Source organism: Sceloporus occidentalis, unplaced genomic scaffold (assembly GCF_023333645.1).
Source record: "Sceloporus occidentalis isolate IW3139 unplaced genomic scaffold, rSceOcc1.0.p SCAF_4, whole genome shotgun sequence".
Taxonomy (NCBI): domain Eukaryota; kingdom Metazoa; phylum Chordata; class Lepidosauria; order Squamata; family Phrynosomatidae; genus Sceloporus; species Sceloporus occidentalis.
In genome coordinates, this window is record NW_028316984.1 from 136,965,469 (window position 1) to 136,989,971 (window position 24,503).

General features: G+C 40.1%; 1 protein-coding gene across 14 annotated transcripts in view; it reads left to right on the plus strand.

Moving 5' to 3' along the window:
• Nucleotides 1–24,503, plus strand: part of GPHN (gephyrin) — a 411,497-nt gene that overhangs the window by 108,828 nt on the left and 278,166 nt on the right. The window lies entirely within an intron of this gene.

Genomic DNA, 24,503 nt, shown 5'->3' on the forward strand with positions numbered 1-24,503 from the left:
GTAATGTGATAGCGGTTCTTTCAGATTTCCCTATGCGGTGGGGAAAGAGTTTATTTTTCTCTTCAGCCAGGCAGAAAGAGTCCTGGGTTGCTGTTAAACAAACAAAAAGAATCCTTCTTCCCACGCTGACTATTGCTGTCTGGGGAGTGAAGCCTGAAACCAAAGTTGAGACGCTGAAGCAAAAAACCTCAGTTAGTCCCTCTTGCCACACACACACACACTGAAGGAGCCTCCACATTTTACCGTTACCTTATCCACATGTCATGGCAAAATCCATAATTTTGGCCCCCAAATCTGCCCTTGACTTATACATCAGGCTGACTTATAGTCGAGTATATACAGTAAATGATCTTTTAAAATTGTAGTTTAACTATTATACAGAAAGCTTTTAAATTGTATTGTGGTTTTTAAAAGTGGTAGACTGTCTTGGATCCCATGTTGGAATAAAGGCACACGCTCCAGTGCAGTTCCTATTCAGTTCCCTTAATTACTTTTTGGCTGTCACAGTTGAAGCATTGTAGGGAACTTGATCCTTGGAGCATAAGTTAAGTGTTTTTCATTTTATTCTCTCTTTGGCTTTTTTCTGCTTCTACTTTATATCCTTCAGTGACAGAATGATATTTTTCCTTCCCATTGATTAGTCCCAGACCCAAAGAGCTTTTTTTAAAAAGTACTTTGAAGGGGCATTCCCACTATGACTTAAATTGAATTACAAACGGGGTTATATGTCCGTCGTTCCTACGAAGTCGGTTTCGATCCACTTTTGATCTGATAGAGTTCCTTAAAAGCAGGGTAAACACAGAAAACCTGCTCTTATTTGACTCTACTTTTCATGAGGCTCTTTTGAGAAGAACTGAATCATAAGTGTGTTCAACAAGTGGGAATGACCTTCGGATCAGAATCTCATCTCACTGGAGAGGAGAGACTATGGCAGAGGGGTTGGCAGGGGGTATCACCCATCCAGCCTTCGGCTGCTTGAAATTGCCATTTTTGAGCACTGCCCTTTGTCTTCCCGTGCATGTGGTGGCTTTTTAATTTTCCGTCTTTACACTGATCAATTCCTTCTGAATCTGGCCATGGTCCTTTCTCCACTGTAAGAAGTTAAAAAACTTTTTTGCTTTTTTTTTTTTTTTTTTGGAAGGGATCTGTTGTGTGTGTGTGGGGGGGGTCTGATGTGTTTTTGGTTTGTTTGTTTTTAATTTACTGAATTGGTAGTGCAATTTCCCGTCGTCCCCTTGGTTTGGGGTAAACACACCATCTCCTAGGCATAGGCTCATAACAGCACTGCATGGCGCTCCTAATGACTTTGCTAATTATTTCATCTCTAAGATTTCCACTATTCGCTCTGAGATAGTCCCTCCCAATTCTTCTTCTGCTCTTAATCTTCTATCGCCCTCGCCTAACAAATTTTCTGTGTTTCCTCCTGCCTCTTTGGATGAACTCTCTACACTTCTGAACTCTTCCAAACCTGCAACCTGTTCTCTTGATCCAATTCCTACTCATCTTCTAATCTCTATAGCTCCCTCCTTTCTGCCCTCGCTTTTCCATATCTTCAATCTCTCTCTCTCTACAGGCTCCTTCCCTTCGGACTTCAAACATGCTCTCATTTCCCCAATCCTGAAAAAACCTTCTCTTGACCCCTCCTCTTTGTCTAGCTATCGTCCGATTTCTCTTCTTCCCTTTCTTTCTAAGGTTTTGGAACAGGTTTATTCGCACTGTCTTGAGTTTCTTGAAGCCAACTCCATCCTCGATCCCTTTCAGTCTGGTTTCCGCCCAAGGCATTCTACTGAGACAGCTCTCACTAGGATTTCGAATGACCTTTTACAGGCCAAGGCTAATGGCCTTTACTCTGTACTCATCCTTCTTGATCTGTCTGCTGCCTTTGACACTGTTGATCACTGTCTTCTAGTTGATATACTTTCTGACCTTGGGTTCTCAAACTCTGTTCTCGACTGGTTTAGATCTTACTTGTCTGGCAGATCTTTTGCAGTAGTTGCAGGGGGCCAGACTTCTTCTCCTGCTCCCTTATCTGTTGGAGTTCCCCAGGGCTCTGTTCTGGGTCCCCTTCTGTTTTCTCTCTACACACTGTCCTTAGGAAAACTCATTAGCTCTCTTGGCTTTTCCTACCATCTGTACGCCGATGACACCCAGTTGTATCTTTCCGCCCCTGACCTTTCTCCAAGCCTTGAACAGCAAGTTTCGTCTTGCCTCACAGCTGTCTCGCAGTGGATGCGCCATCAGCGTTTGAAGCTCAACATGTCCAAGACAGAGCTTCTTGTCTTTCCTCCTAAGCCCACCCTTCAACTCTCCTTTTCTGTCTCTGTGGACAACATTTCTATTCAACCAGTCCAGCAAGCCCGCAATCTTGGTTTTATCTTTGACTCTTCTCTGTCGTGTATCCCTCAGATCCAGACCACAGCCAAAGCTTGTAGATTCTTTTTGTACAATATTGCCAAAATCCGACCATATCTCTCCGCCTCTACTGCCAAGATCCTGGTCCATGCCCTAGTGGTCTCACGACTGGATTACTGTAACGTCCTCCTGGCTGGGCTTCCTCGTTCTCACCTCCATCCTTTAATCTCTGTTCAGCGTTCAGCTGCACACATTATCACTTCCACCCACCGCTCTGACCACATCTCTCCTGTGTTGGCATCCCTTCACTGGCTCCCCCTCCCTTTCCGTATTCAGTACAAGCTCCTGCTGTCGACATTTAAAGCCCTCCATGGACTGGCCCCTCCTTATTTATCAGACCTTCTTTCTCCTCACCTTCCCACCAGGGCCCTCCGTTCTGGTAGTCAAGATCTACTGTCTCAGTCCAGGATTTCCTCTGCCCCATCCCGGATTCGCCCCTTTTCACTTGCTGCCCCTCACTCCTGGAACCTTCTTCTCCCACAAGCAAGAGCCATCACTTCTTTAACCAGCTTCAAAACGGAGTTGAAAACCATCCTGTTCAGAGAAGCCTTCCCAGGCATTGCATAATTGTCACTTACTACTTGATGTTCTTTTGGTGCCTGTTTATCAAACCATTTCCTGTATTGCTATGTACTGTATATGAATTATCCTACTTGAGAGTATGTATTTTCCCTGGAAAATGATTAACCATCCATTATGAAGCCAAGCCCTCCCTCCAGTCCATCTGCCTTGGTCCAGGCCTTGGAGGTAGAGAGGAACTGCTGAACCTCTTACCCTTTCCCTCCACCACTCCCTTCTCCTTCTGTGTCATGTCTTTTTAGATTGTAAGCCCGAGGGTAGAGAACCGTCTAACTAAAAAGATTGCATGTACAGCGCTGTATAAATTTACAGCGCTTCATAAATAAAGGTTAATAATAATAATAATAATGCAAAATCAAGTGATCTGACCCACATAAGTAAATGCATTGAAGTAATCGACAAAAATTCCTCAACTTTTACCTGCCATTCACAGCCACTTCCAAATATAATGATAGAAAAACAATAAGTCTACAATACAAGTTTTTCCTCAGACAGAGATAGGTGAGCAAGGTGGATCACAAACATGTTAACATTGCCCACAAAACCACCTTGGAGACAGGAGCCATGACCCTTGCCAACAGACCATGAGGCTAAAAAGTGATTGGAAACCGGGAAAGTATGGGGGGGGGGGGCACAAAGGATGCTCTTGTGTTGCCAAAATTAGGCATGGCTATGTCACCCAAATGACACCTGGCTACATCACCAATGACACAGCAATGCGATTAGCTTATTTGGCATTTTTTAAAAAACAGAACAGATTGAGCGGCGCAAATTCTAGTGGGGACAATAATCATGTCTGAAAACCCCCCGAAAACAATGAAGATTAAAAAGATCCTATTTTATAGTGGGAATGACCCTCGTGTGAAATCGATTCAATGATCCAATGCGAAAGCGAATTGCAAACCGAGTTAAATAGTAAGTGAGAATGAGGCCTGAGTGTGATTGAAAAACACCTCATGCCAAAGGCACTCTTGTTGCTAGCTGTATTTAGGATTAACTCATTTAGTTGATAAGTGTCCGAACTGTCAAGCTTTCTCTCAACAAGTGAGAAGAAATAGAGCATCTCTATTAAGGTTTGTTTGTGGAGTGTCATTAATACTTTTGATATTGCAGTGCAAAGGAAGCTACTTTACATAGCTTCTCTTGGCATTTTCTCTACACCACCTCCTTTGATTGATCAGCTTGCTTCAAAGAGACCTCAGGCAGTGATCATTTCTTAACTGATTCCAACAGTACAAAGCTCAGATCTGTAACAGGAGCTATTCATTTCAATACCAACCACTTCAAACTCAAGAGCTCCTTCAGTTCTGCTTATGCCATAAAGATTAGTAGATATTTCACTGAAGACAATATAAAAGAGGAAGAAAAGATAAGGAGAAGTAAGTTGTATCAGACTGGCTTCAAGCACATCTAAATGGTTCCATGGTTACTTCTCAGAGCCTCCACCATCCACCCAGACAAGACATCTCTGTGTATCTCTTCCTTTGGCACCCAGAGTTCTAATGACTGTCTGTACATAAACTTTAATATTGACACCCGTTCTGAATTTACCATTAGGGCATATGTAATGGAAATAGCTAGGAAATAGCTCTTTCAGGATGAAGCAGTGAACGCAAGAAGCAATGTGTCATATCCTCCTGTGAAGGAGAAAGACTTGAATTTTCATCTTTGTTTACTTACTGTTTTTCTTTTGAATCCTGATCCTGATCTTTTGAGTTGTTACACTCATTGACAAGGGACTACGCCAGCAATTCTTAAACTTTTCTTATCATGGGCCCCCTTTAAAATATATTAAAGGGGACCACCAAGATGTTACTCAAGATTTAAAACCCCAAAGTGCATCAAATATTTATTTAAATTTCCTCATCAAAGGTCTTCAGATTTGGAGAGAAGGGAAAAATAAATAAGCATGCACATTCCTATTATAATATTTCAAATAATATTATGTTCTTCGTTGTGATCTCTGTGAATCACACAAATGTATTTTTCTGCTCCTGGGCAGAGCATATTCAGACCTTTCTAGAAGCATTTTGAAATGTTAGAAGCATTTTGGCGGTTGCCCAACCCACTCTCCAACTGCCTTGGAAGGTGCTTTGTCAGTGCTGAGGGTTGAAATGTACATGTTTTGAAATCTTCTTCTCACTGTTCCTTGTTGTCAGTGTATTGATAGAACTGGGCAAGGTACTATTTCTTCCTCTCTGATAACCAGCATAATTCCAGAAATTGTTACGGGGGTTCTTCTCCAAATCAATGCCATTTAGGCCCTCTCTGGATTGGATGGACAATCTGACTTCAACTACTAATTTTTGTGGTATGGACAATTTCTCTCGGGTTCTTTGCTGGTGGTGCTCAGCCATTTTATTGCTGAGCTCATGTTTGTACACTTAACTCTCTATGCTAAAAAGGACACTTAGTCCTTGTAGTACTTTAGTTTCGTAGAACATGTCTGTTGATGCCAAAATATTTCATAGAGGCCCGGTACAGACTGGCACTATGTGCTGGCCTAGGGCCAATTTTAGAGCTCGAAAGAGCGGAGCGTCCGCATGCTCCCGAGCCCTACTGCACTGTCTGGGCGCCATCCGGTTGTGGTGCATTTTTCTTAATGGATCAAGAAGCATTTGTATACCATATCTTCTTGTTTCAGTTTTTGTCTACTAGTCTGGTAACTGCTTGCAGTTGATAGCTTCTTCTGCCTTCACGTCACATACCTGCTGGATAGCTTTCTGTTGGAGATCAGCATTATCAGCAAACCTGTACCCTGTGCTTGTCTAAGTCAGAGATTTCTTTCCTTGATAGTATCGTTTCTGCCCATTTCAGGCAGTCCTGGTGGCACAGGGCTTAACTGCTAGTACAGCTGCCACACAGTTGTAAGTTCACAGCATTGTTAGTTCGATCCTAGACTTACACTTGGCAAACCATTTAGGGACTGCTTCCTTCACTACTTAACAGTATAGAAATGTAAATGCTATTCTTATTATAATACTTCTTGTCTGTCTTGATGTCATCAGGTGCTATCCTCTAGAATTATTCCTCTGTCACTCATCTACAGGGTAGAGATGCCAGTATCTCCAAAGTGTCCCTGTCACCAATGTTTAGCAACTGTCTGTGCAACATACAAGTTAGGAGGCAGGCCTGTTTTTCTGCCGGTGTGAATGCTTTTTTACCTAGTTTGGTTGCTATTTCCTAATTTCGTGACCACCTCATTCTGTATAATCCACCCTGCACACTCAGGTCCTCTGGGAGGAATTTATTGCAGCCTATGAAAACTAGGTTGTCTGCAACCACCCAGAGGACCTTTTTGGCTACTGTTCCCAGATTATGGAACGGCCTGCTGTTCAACCCCTGGTCTCTAGAGTTATAGTCAAATGCTCAAACCTCTATGCCATGCTGGCTCTCTAAACATACTATGCATACATACCAGCAAAGAACTCATAGAGAAAATTCCCAACCCATCCCCCCCTGCTGATCTTACTGTTTATTCTTTGTTCCCTGTTACCAGCAGCCTGGGCCATTTTGCATCTTCCAGATACTACAACCATAATCAAACATGCCTCCTTTAAGAATGGGTGCTGATGTACGAGCATGCAAACCCTGGAACAGAAATCACATAGCTCTCTAGGCCCAAAACTGGATCAAGGATCAGCCCAGGACTGTAAATCTAGTCTTTACTACAGTCATTCTCCTAAGATTTTTAAAGTGTTTGATGGAGGAATTAGAAAGAAGGCTGGTAAGCAGGTGGTGGATTTGGCACAGAAGACATCCTTTATTGACACACACATTCCCAATCTAACACTCTTACCAGGCCACAGCACAGCTGCAAGTCTGATTCTTTGACTGTCTTACCCCAGTGTCCTTGAGAGGCATATTTTCACAAAACTTCCAGGGTAGAATTTTAAAATTTGCTCTCATTTCAAATAGTTATGCAGTATTTTTGTATGTTAATTGACTAAGAAAGATCTTTTCAGCTGTGCTGCTGTGATTTCAGAATTTGTAGGAAAGAGTGTAAAAATAGCACAGAACATTTTAATGCCCTTGGTGTCTCTCTCAGTTTTTTCCTCTGAACAGATGGAGGGTGAGAGGAGGGGGGAAACAGTAGAAAAAATAATTTAAATTTCTAATAGGAGGCAAGTCAGGTCAAAATGTCTACTGACATAGAAAAAATGTTTTAAAAAATGCACACCATCTGTACATGGTCATGAATATCTTAGTATCTTTTCATCAACAGAAAGAGAGATTCAGCCTGTAAGTGAAAAGTTCCAAACCTTGAATTTTGAGATTTGAGATTTTACCTCCCAATAGCCTTATAGTACATAGGTGGGTCTTGATTTAGTAAGAATGCCTCATTAGCTGTCTTCTTGTGGTCTTCTGAAGTTTTCCAGTAGTTGTGCTCACTACCAGATACCAAGCTAGTCCTTTCAAACTTTACTATTCATCTGTATTTTTATTTATTTATTTATTTATTTGTCTGTCTGTCTGTCTGTCTGTATTAGTTTACACTTTGTAAACCACTTAGGGAGTGCTTAAGTGCACTGATAAGCGGTATAGAAATGTACTTGCTATGCTATGTACTATGTATTTCCTCATTTTTTTACTGATAACTCAAGAGGAAGAGAAAGGGTTAAACAGACATTGAAATAATGGCAGAAAAGAAATATACGCATGATTTCTAATGGAAATGTTCTTGTAGATTATTCGTGTAGATTATCTAAATTGCAAGAGTAATCTTGTACATTATTCTTTTAGTTCTTTTCTAGGAGGAAGTTAGCATTGGAATGGAATGGAGAGGAATGGAATAAATAAATAAATAAATTTTGTAATAGCATTCAACCTTTACTGAGCTCAGTCTTACACATATTTATTTGGAAGTGGTTTACATTGTGTCTAGTGGAGCCTGTTCCAGGTAAATGTGTTAATGTGAAGCCTTTGAAAAAGAATCTTCTATTGAAAATAAAGATATCCCAGTTTCTCAGTAAATGAGTAAAGCAATCCTGACCTTGTAGTTCATGCACTGTGGTGGTGAATTTGCCAACACATCCAAAGATTCACTGAGTTTCAGCCAAAAAGGAAGAAGGAGTGCTGTATACTGTTCTTCTGCCCTGGTGGCGCAGTGGTTATTTATTTTATTTATTTATTTAGGTATTTATATCCCGCCCTTCAGCCCTAATGGCTATCAGGGCGGCTTACATTTATTATTATTTTTAACCAGACAGTTCCCTGCCCGCAGGCTTACAATCTAAAAGACACGACACAAAAGGAGAAGGGAATGGTGAGGGGGGAGGGGATCAGGTCCAGCATTCTTCTCTCCCTCTGAGGCCTGGACCAAGGCAGATGGACCGGAGGGAGGGCTCTGCTTCTTTCAGGCAGGCCTGGTGGAGCTCGCCTGCCTCTCTCCCCTTCAAGATGGTGGCTGAAGGGAGGGCTGGTCCTCTTCGAGGAAGGCAGATGGAGCTCGCCTGCCTCTCTCTCCCAGATGGTGGCTGAAGGGAGGGCTGGTCCTCTTTGAGGAAGGCAGTTGGAGCTCACCTGCCTCTCTCTCCCCTTCCAGATGGTGGCTGAAGGGAGGGCTGGTCCTCTTCGAGGAAGGCAGTTGGAGCTCACCTGCCTCTCTCTCCCCTTCCAGATGGTGGCTGAAGGGAGGGCTGGTCCTCTTCGAGGAAGGCAGTTGGAGCTCGCCTGCCTCTCTCTCCCCTTCCAGATGGTGGCTGAAGGGAGGGCTGGTCCTCTTCGAGGAAGGCAGTTGGAGCTCGCCTGCCTCTCTCTCCCAGATGGTGGCTGAAGGGAGGGCTGGTCCTCTTCGAGGAAGGCAGTTGGAGCTCACCTGCCTCTCTCTCCCCTTCCAGATGGTGGCTGAAGGGAGGGCTGGTCCTCTTCGAAGAAGGCAGTTGGAGCTCACCTGCCTCTCTCCCAGATGGTGGCTGAAGGGAGGGCTGGTCCTCTTCGAGGAAGGCAGTTGGAGCTCACCTGCCTCTCTCTCCCCTTCCAGATGGTGGCTGAAGGGAGGGCTGGTCCTCTTCGAGGAAGGCAGTTGGAGCTCACCTGCCTCTCTCTCCCCTTCCAGATGGTGGCTGAAGGGAGGGCTGGTCCTCTTCGAGGAAGGCAGTTGGAGCTCACCTGCCTCTCTCTCCCCTTCCAGATGGTGGCTGAAGGGAGGGCTGGTCCTCTTCGAGGAAGGCAGTTGGAGCTCACCTGCCTCTCTCTCCCCTTCCAGATGGTGGCTGAAGGGAGGGCTGGTCCTCTTTGAGGAAGGCAGTTGGAGCTCACCTGCCTCTCTCTCCCAGATGGTGGCTGAAGGGAGGGCTGGTCCTCTTCGAGGAAGGCAGTTGGAGCTCGCCTGCCTCTCTCTCCCAGATGGTGGCTGAAGGGAGGGCTGGTCCTCTTCGAGGAAGGCAGTTGGAGCTCACCTGCCTCTCTCTCCCAGATGGTGGCTGAAGGGAGGGCTGGTCCTCTTCGAGGAAGGCAGTTGGAGCTCACCTGCCTCTCTCTCCCAGATGGTGGCTGAAGGGAGGGCTGGTCCTCTTCGAGGAAGGCAGTTAAATGCCTGTACTTCAGCCACTCACTCAAAACCATAAGATTGCGAGTTCAATACTAGCCAGGGCTCAAGCTTGACTCAGGCTTGCATCCTTCCGATGTTGCTAAAATGAGTACCCAGATTGTTGGAAGCAATTAGCTTACAGTTGTAAACCACTTAGACACTGCTAGTTCGGTATGAAGCAGTATATAAATGAAGCTGTTGAAGCTTTACAGGAATGGTGTAAAGGTTTCTTCTTTCTGGGGTTTTGTTAGCAATTGGGAGTACTTTGGATCCTTGGTGTTCAGGTGCTCTGCTGGTATGTTCATTTTACAACCCTCTTTCTTCCCCTCTTGATCTCTTCTGCCTATGGAAATGTTGACATCTAGTGAAGTGAAGGCTACAGAAATGTTTGCAGAAGCAAGGAGTAGGATCCAAGACCTGTTCCCTCCAATTGAGATTTGAACTCTATCTCTTTCCTAGGGGTCATTGAATTTTATTGCTTTAAAATACTACACTCGTCCCTCCGCATTTGCGCTTTGACTTTTGTGGATTTGATTAATCAAGGATTTTATTAATGTGTTCTCTCTAGGAATATTTAGGTCCTCCAGCACAACTCTTTAACCAAAAGTCGTACTGAAGGACCTAGAGATTCCTAGAGAGAACACTCCACTAGGCATTCGTAGCTCCTCCAGCACAATTCTGTGGTCAGTGTCTGGCAGATGTTGACCACATAGTTGCACTGGAGGATGTAGAGATTTCTAGAGAGGTGTTCTCTCAAGTAAAAACATAGTATTTTTATTATTTGCAGTTTTTCCACATTTGCAGGGTTCCTGTGCCCCTAACCCGAGCGAATGTGGAGGGAAGGGTGTATTTCAAATAGAAGTACTTATATAAGCTTCAGGTGGCAAGTATCATTTTTAAAGAGGTATTCCAGATTCAGTCCTTCACATTTTTTTACATATACATTTTTAAGCAGGAAATGAAGATATTCTGTTTTCTCCTTTAAAAGTTTCAAATTAAAATTTGGAGATTTTAATTAATTACCTTTAATACAGTAGTTTAGTTTTATACATAGAATGAGATTTCTTCAATCTCTTCTACAATTTCTTTAGCCCTATAAAATAGTCCTTTAACGAGCAAGGAAGGGCAGGAGTTAATACACATGTGATAGTTCTTACCTCTCCAGGAGTCCAGTCCACATGCTTGGGGTGTTCAAACTGAAAAGTATTTATGATCACTGACCAAGCAGAGGCCAGAATTACATCCTCTGGATCTTTGTTAATTATAACATCCTAGGTAGGATCCAAGCAATTTTATCTTGAAGGTGCCAGACCAATTGTTCACAGTGTGCTCTTGAGTGGTCTGGATTCCTCTCTCTTGGGCCAAAATGTATGATCACTCAAAACACTAGACAACTTTTTGTAGACACAGTGATGGCAAAAAAGAAAGGGTCTTGCGGGGGATTGCCTACACTGCCACAGAGTAGGTCTTCAACTAATGGCATATCACCTTTTTTACTATAGTCAATTTTTGTAATGGATGATATTTCCCCATCATTCTGCTTTAGTAATATTTGGATGCTATGTGTGAAGGATTGTGAAAATTCTATGTGAGATCATTTCTCTTGTCAGATTGTCTTCAGTTATTGACCATCTTTCTAGAGATCATAATTTTAGTTCGTCTGTCTTGGGCCATTTGTCACATGTAGTGCAGTATTTTGGTACATATTTGCATAATTTAAGCCCCTAATGCTTAAATATTTAAGAAATAAGTGTGCCTATGTAGAGTAAAAAGCCTGTGAGAAGAATAAAAATATCTGTTTAAAGTTTACCAGATAGTTCTGGGCAGGCAGCGATCTATCTCAAAGGAGAGGAGAGAAAGAGTCTGGTGGAGAAAATACTAGTAAATATGTACCGTATATACTCGGAACTATAAGTCGAGAAATTTATGCCCCAAAATGAACTCCAAAATCAAAAGTAGACTTATGTACGGGGCAATAGATGACTACTGCTGTTAAAAGAAGTGCCCACCTTCCTCTGTAGCCAGGTAAACAGCTCCCCGTTTGAGTCCCAGCGCCGGCAGGTTCTCTCCCCTCACTACGAATGTGTGTGTGCGTGAGATCCATCAGCCTTCCCTTGCAGCTGGAGCTAACAAGCAGCTGCTCAGAGCAGGGACACAGAGAGAGGGAGTAGGCCCAGGCTTGGACCCCGTTTCGAAAGCCATGAGCCTGGAAATGCTGGTGTTAAAGGCAGGGAGAAAGCAAGGTTGATGCCCTCCCTTTTTGCAAGCCATGAGCCTGGGAATGCTGGGGTTAAAGGCAGGGAGAAAGCAAGGTTGATGCCCTCCCTTTTTGCAAGCCATGAGCCTGGGAATGCTGGGGTTAAAGGCAGGGAGAAAGCAAGGTTGATGCCCTCCTTTTTTGCAAGCCATGAGCCTGGAAATGCTGGGGTTAAAGGCAGGGAGAAAGCAAGGTTGGTGCCCCCCCCCTTTTTTTTTTTTTGCAAGCCATGAGCCTGGAAATGCTTGGGCTAAAGGCAGGGAGAAAGCAAGGTTGATGCTCCTTTTTTGCAAGCCATGAGCCTGGAAATACTGGGATTAAAGACAGGGAGAAAGCAAGGTTGGTGCCCCCTTTTTTGCAAGCCATGAGCCTGGAAATGCTGGGGTTAAAGGCAGGGAGAAAGCAAGGTTGATGTCACCTTTTTTTGCAAGTCATGAGCCTGGAAATGCTGGGGTTAAAAGCAGGGAGAAAGCAAGGTTGATGCCCCCTTTTTTTGGAAGCCATGAGCATGGAAATGCTGATGCAAAGGTGTGTGTGTGCACCCAGACTTGTTTCCCCATTTTCCATACTGATACTGTCTGTGACCCATGAGAGAGGTTCAAAGAGGGAGATGTAGAGAGGGAAGTGGTGCTTTGTTTCCCCCTTTACATCTTTTGTTACATGCCTCAGTGTAACATGTCCTCGACTTATCCACGAGTCATATCAAAATCCATGATTTTGGCCTCAAAAACTGCTCTTGGTTTATACATGAAGTCGACTTATACACGAGTATATACGGTAATCTTCATATAGAAAGGGAAAAAAAACTAAAATGTATACTCAAGGCATACTCATTGGTATTACTAGCCTTAAACAGGCTCATGCAATCACTTGCAATCAGACTGATAACAAACATCTTTTGGCAGATAGCCAGCATAGTGATGGTCAATGATTGGTCCCTTAGTGTCCTCAAACAGAGAGTCAAATTTCATTTCTGATAGAGCAGGAGAATCTTTGTTGACACTAATGGAGGTTAGTTGAATTCATCTCCTGTTGGATAGATGGATGTTGGAGTATGAATATGAAATCTTCCTCCTGAGATGTAAGAATTAGGTTGTTTACACAGCCTTCAAGGAGGTGATTCCCAGCTGCTATGACAGCTTCGAGCTAGTGAATAACCTTAAAATACTGGTCTGGTAAGAGAGAGAACCTCTACTCTCAATTTTGAATAGACTATACAAATGTATATTTCTTATCCAGATGTCATAATTGCCTGTGGAAAGATCTTATTTTCTATGGATTCCTGTTGTTTCTGCTACAGATTAAATATGGATTAGGATGTTCCAATATGGTGTAAAATGTAAGATTCTTAGTTATAAAACCTTAATGAAATGTCTATACAGTATAATACTTCAACAGGCACTATGAAATGATAAGCTATGTGCCTAGACAAAGAGAACTCTGTGCTCTTTCTCAAGGAGAAAGATATGTGTCCTTGTATGTGTTACTTTGTTTATATTAATAAAATAGTCTAAAAGAATGTTAAACTGCCTGCTCATTCTTCCATGTTAAAAATCTTGAAAGTCTAATACTTAAGAGTGTTCAAGGGGAGTATTAATACTAAATCTGCCTGTTTGGACTATACTGTTGGTTATGAAGTGGGAGCTCAGATAAGTGAAAGGTGACAAGAGGGGCCTCTAAACAGTTACAGGTTAGGATATGGTTAAAAAACCCTCTCAATCTAAAGAGATGGGGGAACCACACCTATTTCATAACTCTGCATTCCTTTATGATTCCCTGTCAGATACAAATCAGAGCAAACTGGTTTCTTCATATTTGTTCTTCATATGTGCAGTGCTTTTCAACACAGAGAAAATAAATCACAAGAAACTATCCTGCTTAAGGTGCTTACTGCCAAGATGTCTTTATTCTGGGCATGGGGCCCAGGCAAGACTAATCCTATAGCGGGGTGGTGAAAGTGCATCCTGTGGGCCCCATATCCCCACCCCCATTTTGCAGCTTTAGGGCACCTTTGCAAGCCCTCAGACCACTTGTTTTTTAAAAATAAATAACTCGATCACTTTGGTTCCATAAAATCACTAAACATGCCCTAAATTCAGCCATTCTGCTCCCTCCACCATCCCTGACTCCTCAAGCCCACTAAGTTGAAAATGAAACCAGAGATCAGTGATCTCATGTCACTTCCAGTTTTGGTGTATTCATATACTGTGACTTACTGTAGGTGCAAGGATTAAAAACTCAATTTCCCTAAGTGTAGTTGCCAACCCCTGTCCTATAGTTTTAGCTTTCATGGACTGCAGGCAGCTTTTCTAGCTCTTGAAGCCTTTTACAAAAGCTGAAGAATCATAATGTGTTAGTCAAGAAGAACACCAATGAACCACCAAAGAGGCATTCACTCCCCTATTCTTTATTTAAGAGATCTTTAAGCCATCTTGATCACTCGGTACAACAAAATAAGATAAAATGACAAAATATGCTTATTGATTGAGTTACTAGAAAATAGATCATAACAGAATTGACACTGATCAGATTGTTTTTTGTTAAGATATCACATTCGGAATGTTATCAAGCAGAAAGGTTCAGAAGCCAACTTAGAGAGGTGGATAGGTATTCTTTATGCATTTCTACTCTTTTCTCTGCTCACCAGGACTGTCATTTGGAGACAGAGGAGAAAACTATCCTACTACACCCTGGATGGTCAAGATGCTCCTGTTTGTCTCACCTAGTAGTTTTCTTGATAGAGAATCCAGTAGAAGATTGTATTTGATTTCCACAGGATGTTTTCCACTCTCCCCATTACAAAATACTTTCACATATAATGGAAGAATTCATTTTCTCTAGGCCCAGTATATTATGTCTTATTATTTCAGCAGGATTGTCTTTTGTGTTGTAAAGGAAAATGGCTATTAGTGTTCTCTTTCTTTCTTTCTTTCTTTCTTTCTTTCTTTCTTTCTTGCTGTGTTTATATAATATGAAACATTGTTCTAAACAAATCATCAAAAATAAGCACAAAAAGACCAAGTGGACATAAATACATACTGAAATATTTGTATAAAGCACTAGAAAGTGAGAAATGAAGTCCAGAAATTCCATGTGGAAAATAGACTAAGAATTCACATTTCCCCTGGCACCAATAGCTCTTAGCTTTCAGCTTCAATATGATTTAAGCTCTACTTTGAATCACCTTTGGTTGTAGCAAAATTCCAGATAAGGCTTATTTTGATGCATATTTTTAGTGACACTTTACCAGATAAACTAAAAATGCCTCCACACAGCTCTTAGGTTTTCAACTTCATTGTCATATTATTATTCTTTTCTAAAGCTCTTGGAATTTTAATTTAATTTAGTTTCTAATCTTGTGTATTTTATGTTCGTTTGTTTGCACTTTTGTACTGCATTGCATTAGTTTTTATATTTGCATGTGGATAGTTTGTTTTACAGCTGCGTTGTAATGATTTATATCTGTGTTATTCCCACCTTCATATGTGTGTGCACGTGTAAATTGTACGCCTTTGGCAGGTCTATTTTGCATCATTCTGTGAAGTTTCATGTATATTGATGGTACTATAAAATTATTTCATACATAAATCATGAAAATAGTCATTTTCCTACAGTTTGAAGAGGTAATCTCTCAGTAATGGATCATGCTCTTCCCTTGCACTTCACAGGCAGGGCTTCTGTTTTGTCAAACATCCTTACAACCCTAACAGGGGGAGTCAATCCCATCTTCCCAGTTCCGTCTCTCCTCAGCTTGAATTAGGACAAGACTTTTTGTTTGAGACTGTCAGGATCACTGGCTGAATATCTCTGTTATTACTTGAGACTTTACCACCCTAGTGGGAACAGTCAGTCTCAGTTCCAAGTTTTTATTTCATCGGTTGTTGACTCATTATTTACTTTAACCCGAACCACCCTAACAAGCATAGTCAGGCTAAATGTTATAGTGACTGCGTGCAGTTGAGATCTCTCAATAGATTCGGAATTTGCAATTGACTGTGTTTGAGCAAACAAACATACTTACCACACTAACAGGGGGAGCCATCTTCCCATCTTCCCAGTTCTGTCTGTCCTCACTTTGAATTAGGACAACTTTGGCTAAAAAAATGGAATACTGATAACAAATCCAAAGCTAATTTACATATTAAGGGTGCCAAATTATTTGCTGAAGCCTTGAGTGAGGTGTTTATTGAGACCAAAGACAAAAAGAAAGCATTATCATTTAGTTATCATTGATAAAAAGGAAGAGAAGAAGCCCTTTCCATCTGGAGCTCAGTCTTTTTCTCTGTGAAACTACCTGTGTCTGCAAATGTGTCAAGGCTCTTCTACCAGATGCCATTGTATATGTATGTAAGTGTGTATACTGTATATACTCATGTATAAGTCTAGAAATTTAGGTCCAAAAATTGACCCAAAAAACCTGAGTCAACTTATTCACGGGTCAGTGTAAGCGCTATATCTTAACTCTTATTTAAAAGAAGGAACCATCCTCTGGTGAAAAGCAAGAGTACAAAACTGTCCTGAAAGCACTTAGCTCCTCTACTCTCTCATCCATCCATCCTTAAGAGTAAACACAAAGAGTTATGTCTGCTGGAATTTTTTAAGTTCTTTGACATTGTTTTACTCTGCCTCATCGTTTAGATCCTTTGCTATGTGCCCCTAAATTTTACCCTCAACTTATCCATGGGTCATAGCAAAATCCTTAATTTTGACCCCAAAACTTGCCCATGACTTATAGATGAGGTCGACTTATAGTCGAGTATCTACAGTATATATAAATGTGTGTAAATTTATAGATTGTTTGTGTAATTAGGAATACAGTGATATTCTAACAATTCTAACAATACCAACAATGAAAACAATACATGAGAACAATTTTTCCATATCTCTATATATTACAATTGAGTCCCTTAGTAGTTTTCATATTTGCAAATAAACCATATGAATACTTAATATGTCAATACCTATTTTCCCAGATATACCGTATAAATTTAGTTCTAAATACTTGTAAATTTGTGAGTATGGGATCTGTGCATTCTTATTAATTATTCTTATTGAATGTTTTCAGAGATTCCTAGACAATGTTACCAGTACCTTAATTCAGGTACAGATAGCAGCGAATTATAACAAAAATAGTTTACAAAATTAGCTTTCCCTATACAGTATTTTCTTCATTTGTTACAGTATAACAATTTTTTCTCATTTATTTTTAATTAAATTTTAAAATCCATTTAGGGTAACATTACATAACATCAGCATAGTGCAGTAAAAAGAACCAGAACAGAACAACAAAGCTAAAGGATGTGGAATTGGTTAACAATTATTGTGCAGTAGGGTCCATTAATTAAGCCCTTTCCGGAGTTAGCAAGAATGCAGTGTCCATTTGTAAGATGTGTGAGTCTGGAGGTTTAAATTGATGTGGATGGTCATTTACATAGTTAACACATATCCAGTCATCTTGAAATGTGTCTGGTCTCACCTGTCCATGACAAAACTTCATTGGGCTAACAATTTTTTCCATCAGCCTCATATTCCATATTTTTCACAACCATTTATCCATAGATAAGTCTCCATATTTCCAAGATTTGGCCACCACTAATTGTGCAGTTGTGATGAAGAAAGCAATCTGTTTTCTATGTTTGAGGCTAACATTTCTGTTTACAAATACTGAAAGCAAAATTAAAACTGGACAAAAATATGCAGTTTGGTGGGTAATAATTGATAATTTATATAAAACCATGTCCCAAAATTCTTTTACCTTGGGGCATTCAATCCCATATGAACGTATGTCCCTTTATTTTTGCATTCCCCCCAACAATTTGGAGGTGTGGTCTTATTTATTTTAGATAATAAGACAGGGTGAGGTACAGTGTACCCTTACCTTATGTGGGGGTCCATTGTGGACCCCCCCCCATGTAAGGCAAATATCATGTATGCTTGAGCCCCATTGAAAACAATGGGGCTCATGCACGCATCACAGTACACGTGCCACTGGCATGCACGCCATTACCTCTTCCGTTGCACGGCTTTCAGGGCAAGAATTTTGGAACATCGTTTTACATCAAATATCATTTTTTAGTCACTCAGCTGTACCACCTGTGTATGATTATAAGGAAATTTTCTCTTATAGATTCTGATCTGGATTTATATGCAAATGAGGACCAGTTGCAACTATGCAGAATCTGGAATCATCAATTTTAATTCAGACTGCCAAAATGAGTGTAGAGCCTGAGCTTGCCCATATGTGTGGTCCCTTAGGTGTCCATATATGCACACTGCTGTGCTTTTAATGTGTGATGTATTTTTAGTACAGAAGGTTTCATACAGGGTGAGAGACTGCAAGGATTCTCTTGATGTTGTTCTTGACAAGTTAGCTCGCTTTATTTAGTAGTTCTTCTTCTCCTTTTCTTGCTGTCTGTAGTTACTCCATGCCGTCTCTCTCTCCAGTGCAATCACCCCCTTTCTTCTTTCTTCCATTTCACTCTTTACTCTTTAACTGTTTGTTTTATGTTTTATGTTTCTGAATGCCTTATGTCCAGGTGTCGGACCACTCTTGCACACAAATGTCAATAGAAGTTTTTATATATATTTAGAAATCCACTGCAAGTTCTATACAGCCTCCTTTTGTTGCTTCTCCTCAAACAAAAAAAGAAAAAAGTGGGCATTCTGTGTATTGTCTTGTAGGGCAGCTGCCTCTAGTAGGCTGTGGTGGCTCTTCGATCCCTTCAGCTCCTCTGTCTTCTCTTCTCTCCAACAGAGGATATCTGGAATAGATCCTCCATCAAGCCCCTTTCTGTCTCCTTTTCTTATCAGAGAAGAGAACCATCAGGTAGAATAGTATATTTACCTTATTGACCTACTAGGGTGGCTTCAGACCGTGAGCTCTCACAACCTGCTGCCTCCTGTAATGCTGCCATGCCAGAGGTCCCATAACTGTGATACAGCATTGTATTACAGCAAAGGATTTGGAGAAATTTAGTTTAGATAGAAGAAAAGTAGAAAAGATATGACAACTTAATAAAAACATGTATTATGTGAAGAAAGTTAATAGCAAGGGGTTTTCTTGCCGTTTCATAGTCTTAGATGAACTTTGGATCATTAATGGAAGCTGAATGGTAGAAGATTCAAACACTGGTTAGGTGTTTGTCAATCCCCAAAAGAAGCAGCAGAAAAAGTGCACTTTTGCTGCTGTGGCAGCACTTTTCAGCACTCCTTTTGGCATGTGGCGTCTGAATGCTTCGCCAACGGAGCACCGTAATGCCACCCGCTGTGCGGTCAGGCAGGTGGCGTGATGGTGGCTTGGGGTGGAGTCAAGGCGTGAGGTGGCCACACCCCTACTCAACCCCAACATCGGCCCTTTTCACCAGTCTCTTTAGCTTCTGTATCACCTTCAAATTCACAAGGGCTCCTGAGATGATGAATAAATAGAAACCAATTATAGCAATCCAATGATATATCCAGTTTTGAAACAGTTAAAACAACTATTTCACCAGTATGATTCCCATTATGTGAATAAGCATAAGATGCCCTTACGTACTTTCATAATTTCACTTTGTTCTGTCAAGGTTTTACCCAGAAAATTCTGTAGGTGATGGGTAGCAAATCTGGGAAATGGGCTTAAGAGGTAAGTGGAAGTGGAAAAAAATCATGATTAGCTCTGAAACCCATTTAGTAGTCCCCACTAGAGTAGACCCATTGAATCAGTTGATGAATATAAGTCAACATGTAGATAAAATGAACAGATAGATCTGCTCTAATTAACAGTAGGAGTCAGGCCATAAAATGTCAGTGATGGGAGGCAAAACTTGGTTGACAGTCAGGTGCTAAACAATCTGCTACAATGTATAATTTTAAGATCTTTTTCTTAATTAAATTTAAAAGAAAAGGGATATTTAGAAAACTAAACAACTGAACAACTTCATTTGGAAAACTTGAAGTTCTTTGGCAGGTATTATCATTGTAGCTGATTTGAAAACCTAGAGAAACATCATCAGTAACTATTTTCTTCAGCTTTAAAATACTGTTGTGAATTTAGAAACATAAGCTTAAAGAAAGGAACATTACAGCTATGAAACATGCATTGACATTTATCCAGGATAGTAATATGCATGAAAAAGCATTTAAAGTCAGGTGATAAGACTTGGAGAAAAATCAGCTTGAGGCTTTGATTGCTACTTCAAGGAATAGCATTGCTGGCTATGTGGTGAAGAAAATATTCTAGGTTCAAAAAAACAGCCTACTGCTAATACAGTAATTTATACAAAAACCTATTAATGTTTATCCAAAATGGCAATTTGGATAGAAAGTTTTAACATTTTTCACTTGCATTTTGTTTTGACTTTCAGTCACTTGAAAGTCAGTTTGCGAAATAGATAAATATCCTTGCGTAGAGCATATAGATCACAAATTGAAACATGGACAACTAACAGTGGCAAATAAATAAAGGCTGTATTTAATAATGTATTCTAGCCACATAGACTTAAGCCCAAACCAGATATAATGCTAAAAAATGTGAATAAGTTCTTATGTGGCTTCTTTTGGATGTCAAAACAGTTGGGGGGGGGGGGGGCACAAAATATGGTTACAGCAATGTAGGAGAGGAAACTTTCTTCATGTTTTCTTCTTCTATTTCTTCTTCATTTGCTTAATTTCAAATAAAAAAAACTACCATGGGCACATGATGCATTGAGAGATTGAATTGAGGGATTAATCCCCTCCCCTAGCATCATAGTGCTAAATCAGGTTTCCTAATTAATTTGTCAAAGTGGCAGGTTCTGCTCATGGACCTCCCATGCTGCATCTAGTTCAGTCCTTAGGGTGATAACAACTAAAAGCAAAACCATTGGAAAACATTTCTTAAAAATTTCTGTCAGACTTTTGTATCTGGTTCCATGATATATACCAGGATTTCTATGGCTCAGAATGTATCAAGATAATCTTTGATTTGAGAGTCAGGTGCAGTTAATGTTTTTAGTATAGCAGAAGTATGTGAGAAGAAAGATTTGGGAGATGAGGGCTCCAGAATCATGTGTTATCGTCTTAAAAAATGGGAGGAATTATTTTGTAAAAAATAATTATATATAGTGTTTTGCTTTAAGTACTCTTGGTAATTCTGCATTGTCCTAGTCTGGATATTTTAGAGGTATGTTTAGGTTAGGGATAGAGATTAATGAGTTTAAAAATGCCTCTAGTGGGATTATGTGAGTTACTGAAGAATTTATGTAAGAAATAGTCAATATCACATTCACTAGGTATCATGTGCATATATTAGGAGCTTAAAGAAAGAATTTGATATATTATTGAATATTGAATATGAATTGAATAAGAACTAAATGACTATACCAAACCTAGATGCTATGCTGGTATACATAGTACAGTATTTGATTGGATGGTGAATGTGCTTGCCCCCCACTGGAGAAAATGCAGTCTGACAGAATATAAAATACTCTGATGGCCAAATGTTCTGTATATTGCCATGAGCAGAAAATATGTACATTACCTGGGAAATGCTGTTGATTGAGGCACATTTTACACACATCAAATGAATGTGCAAAATAACCAGTTATGCATGCAGTCTCAATTGCATTAACTGACTAGAGCATCCTCCTAGTGGAGTTCCTCTGATGGAGCACTTCCACCAGCAGCAGACGGAGAGGATAATTCTTGCTAGTATTCATTTTCTAGGAAGCTCCTTGTCCAGAAATGGACTGGACTAATATCCAACAAAACAAGAAAGAAGAAAGCAAGGGAGCATTATGGGGGAAAAGGAAAATTAAAGTTGTTTTGAATGTGAAATGAATCAATTAAGAGCATGGCAATATTTTGAAATTCTCTGTGTTTAATTAGACAATGTTAATTCTTGCTGTTTAGTTCTGACATTGAACTTCTCTGATATGGACCTGTAGTTACTGAATAAAGATTTGCTGATTTTTAACTCCTGAAGCCTGAACTTGGCTCAGAGCGGGATGTGACAAGAAGAGGACTGAGGACCTAATGCATTAACAATATAGTCAAATTAGACATTCCCCTGCAAAACATCTATTATATTTTGGATAGTCATTTTCCCAGAGTTGTGAAAGTTACGTTATAGAATAAGAAGTTCCCATTGTTCATTACAGTGTTTGAACAGTTAGTTATTAGTTGTTTTTTGGGGTAGAGAGCAATCCTTAGGTTAGATAAGAGACTGCATAAAAAAATGAAAAGTCCTGCTTAAATGCCCTTTAAAAGTAAATTTTAAAAGTAATTAGTAAGTGCCCCTCTATTACACCATTAAAGTAATTTCAATCTTACTTGGTACCTTTGCTTTGAAATATAATTTTGTTAAACATATATGAAATGAAAAAAATAACTAGTTACAGGTAGCCCACATTATTTGTGACTCATTATTTCCAAGCTCTGCATTTTTAGTTTGCTTATATTGGGTGATAGAGTAAAGCTATGGAACTGATCAGCTTGACTGGAATGAGAGTGTGCAGTGTGTAATATTGTGTGCCCCACTCCCTGATGACAACTCTCCTATATTTTTAAAAAATCACTTCTTGGGGAGTAATTGATATTCTTTGTGGAGGGGAGTCGCTCCCAAATAAATATTTTGCTTGTCAAGTATAGTGAAATTTGCTGAGAGATAGGAGGAACAACTTGGTGATAATTCATTGATTGCTATGCTGCTACATATTTTTCTGTCTTTCCCAAAGGAGCGCTTACTTTGAAAATACTCGTCCCTGTATGGAAAAAAAAACCACTGTCTTCAGTTTGAAGGAGGAAAGAAAATTTATTACCTAGTACCCTTTGTAATAAATAGCCATACTTGAGGGAGTCGTCAGCCCACCAACTGTATCTCAAAATGATTTTTAGAAGTATTTTTCTTTGCCTAAACAGTGAGGGTTTGAATGTTTTATGGGGAACCTCCCTCCCAAGTTCTGCATATTTCTTTTCTCATCAAGCTTCCAATCTTGATCATGTTGTTTAATGAGCTGGCTGGTCAAGCATCTGATGCCCCAGTGGGAACTTTTCAAAGTCATTGAGCACATTTTTCCTTAAACCTAGCTGACATTCTTGTCTGTCTGATTTAATGTATGACTTCCATAGTTAAATTACCAATCAGATGGAGCGAACTAAAATTGCTCCTCCATGCTGTAAATATTCAGGCAAATCTTCTTCTGCTCCCTCCCATACACACATGTCAAAGCACTGTTAAGATTCTGCCTGGAATTTTTCTAGCAGTTTAAATATTTTGTTTTGAAACTCATAATTAAAATATATATATAGTATTTTTCAGACCAGTTAAGATAGAGCAGACTTCCTCTCTTCTTCTCAAGTGATGAAACTGTGAAACTAGAAACAGTAAAATACTAATTCACCCTGTAAAATAAAACAATTTGGTAAAATTTGTTTCTTCTATGGTAGCTTTAGCCTTTATTAGTTATTCTGAACGTGGATTAATTGTATTAGTAAATTATGCTGCATTCTGGGGCAGAATGACCATAGATGCTTAAAACTAAATGTAAAGGAAATGAACATGAATAAAAAAGCAGCAATGGTTAGTGATGTTCCCAGATCTCAGAGGGAATAATGCAATTTTCCTTTCTAATGTTTACAACTAATTAGTTATAATTTTTTTTTAAAAAAACTGGCTAATCTCTGGATATTTCTAATAAACATTGAGTGGCATCCTGTTAGTGACATAGTGTGCACATGAATGTAGCTTACATGCAAATGTGCCACTTTTTAGATGCATAACCTCTATATTTCACTGATGAAAATAGGAATGCATTTGTCAGTTTGTAAGGAATGTAGCCAGGGAACACGTGGGCATGGTAAATAGTGTGACCAGGCAACCCAAGACTTTTTGAATGTTTTTATATGTGAGGAGGGTCTCAGTTATTGCCGAGCAACCTTTTTTAAAACAACAACTGCCTGAAATTTTTCTCTCCTTTTCTACAACTTTTCTAACTGAAATCCCAGTTTCCCCATAAACCCGTGTGGTCACTCACCATGAACCAATGGTAGGCTCTCTGCTTCACCTACCTATTATTAGGATAAAAGTTACAAAAAATAAGGTAGAACACTATCATCTCCAGGAAACAAATGGAATAAAATTAGTTCAATAGCAAATACATTCAAAAGCATGCAGTTGAAAAGAATGAATATCTTTCAGGAAATCTCAAAATATAATTCCATGAACATTTATAAATCTCATTAAGCTCACGGTGTCTTACTTCTGTCACTACTTTTCTATTGCTCTAAGATTGACAAATATGTTATTTCTACTTCTCTTTCACTCTCAGGCCCCAAAATACACTTTTCTCACTTCTCTTTTTGAGTGCATCTATGCTGTAGAAATAATGCAGTTTGACATTACTGTACTTTAATTGCCACAACTCCATCCTACAGAATCATGGGATTTGTAGTTTTGTTAATATTACAGATCCAAGGATTCCATAGGATGGCGCTACAACACTTAAAGTGGTGTCAAACTGAAATATTTACATGGTGCAATGGCACCCTAGGTCTGTCTTGTTTCAGACCCACAGAAGCACTCTCCCTGCTTCTCTTTCAGTCTCTGATCCACAAACACACTGTTACCACTTCTTTCTCACTCATCCATCCAGACTTCACTTCATTTATATCACTTTATTCTACAGTATAGTCCTCCTGACTGTTGACCAAACTGGCTGGGGCTTCTGGGAGCTGAAGACCAAAACACTTGGAGGATCAAAGTTTGGG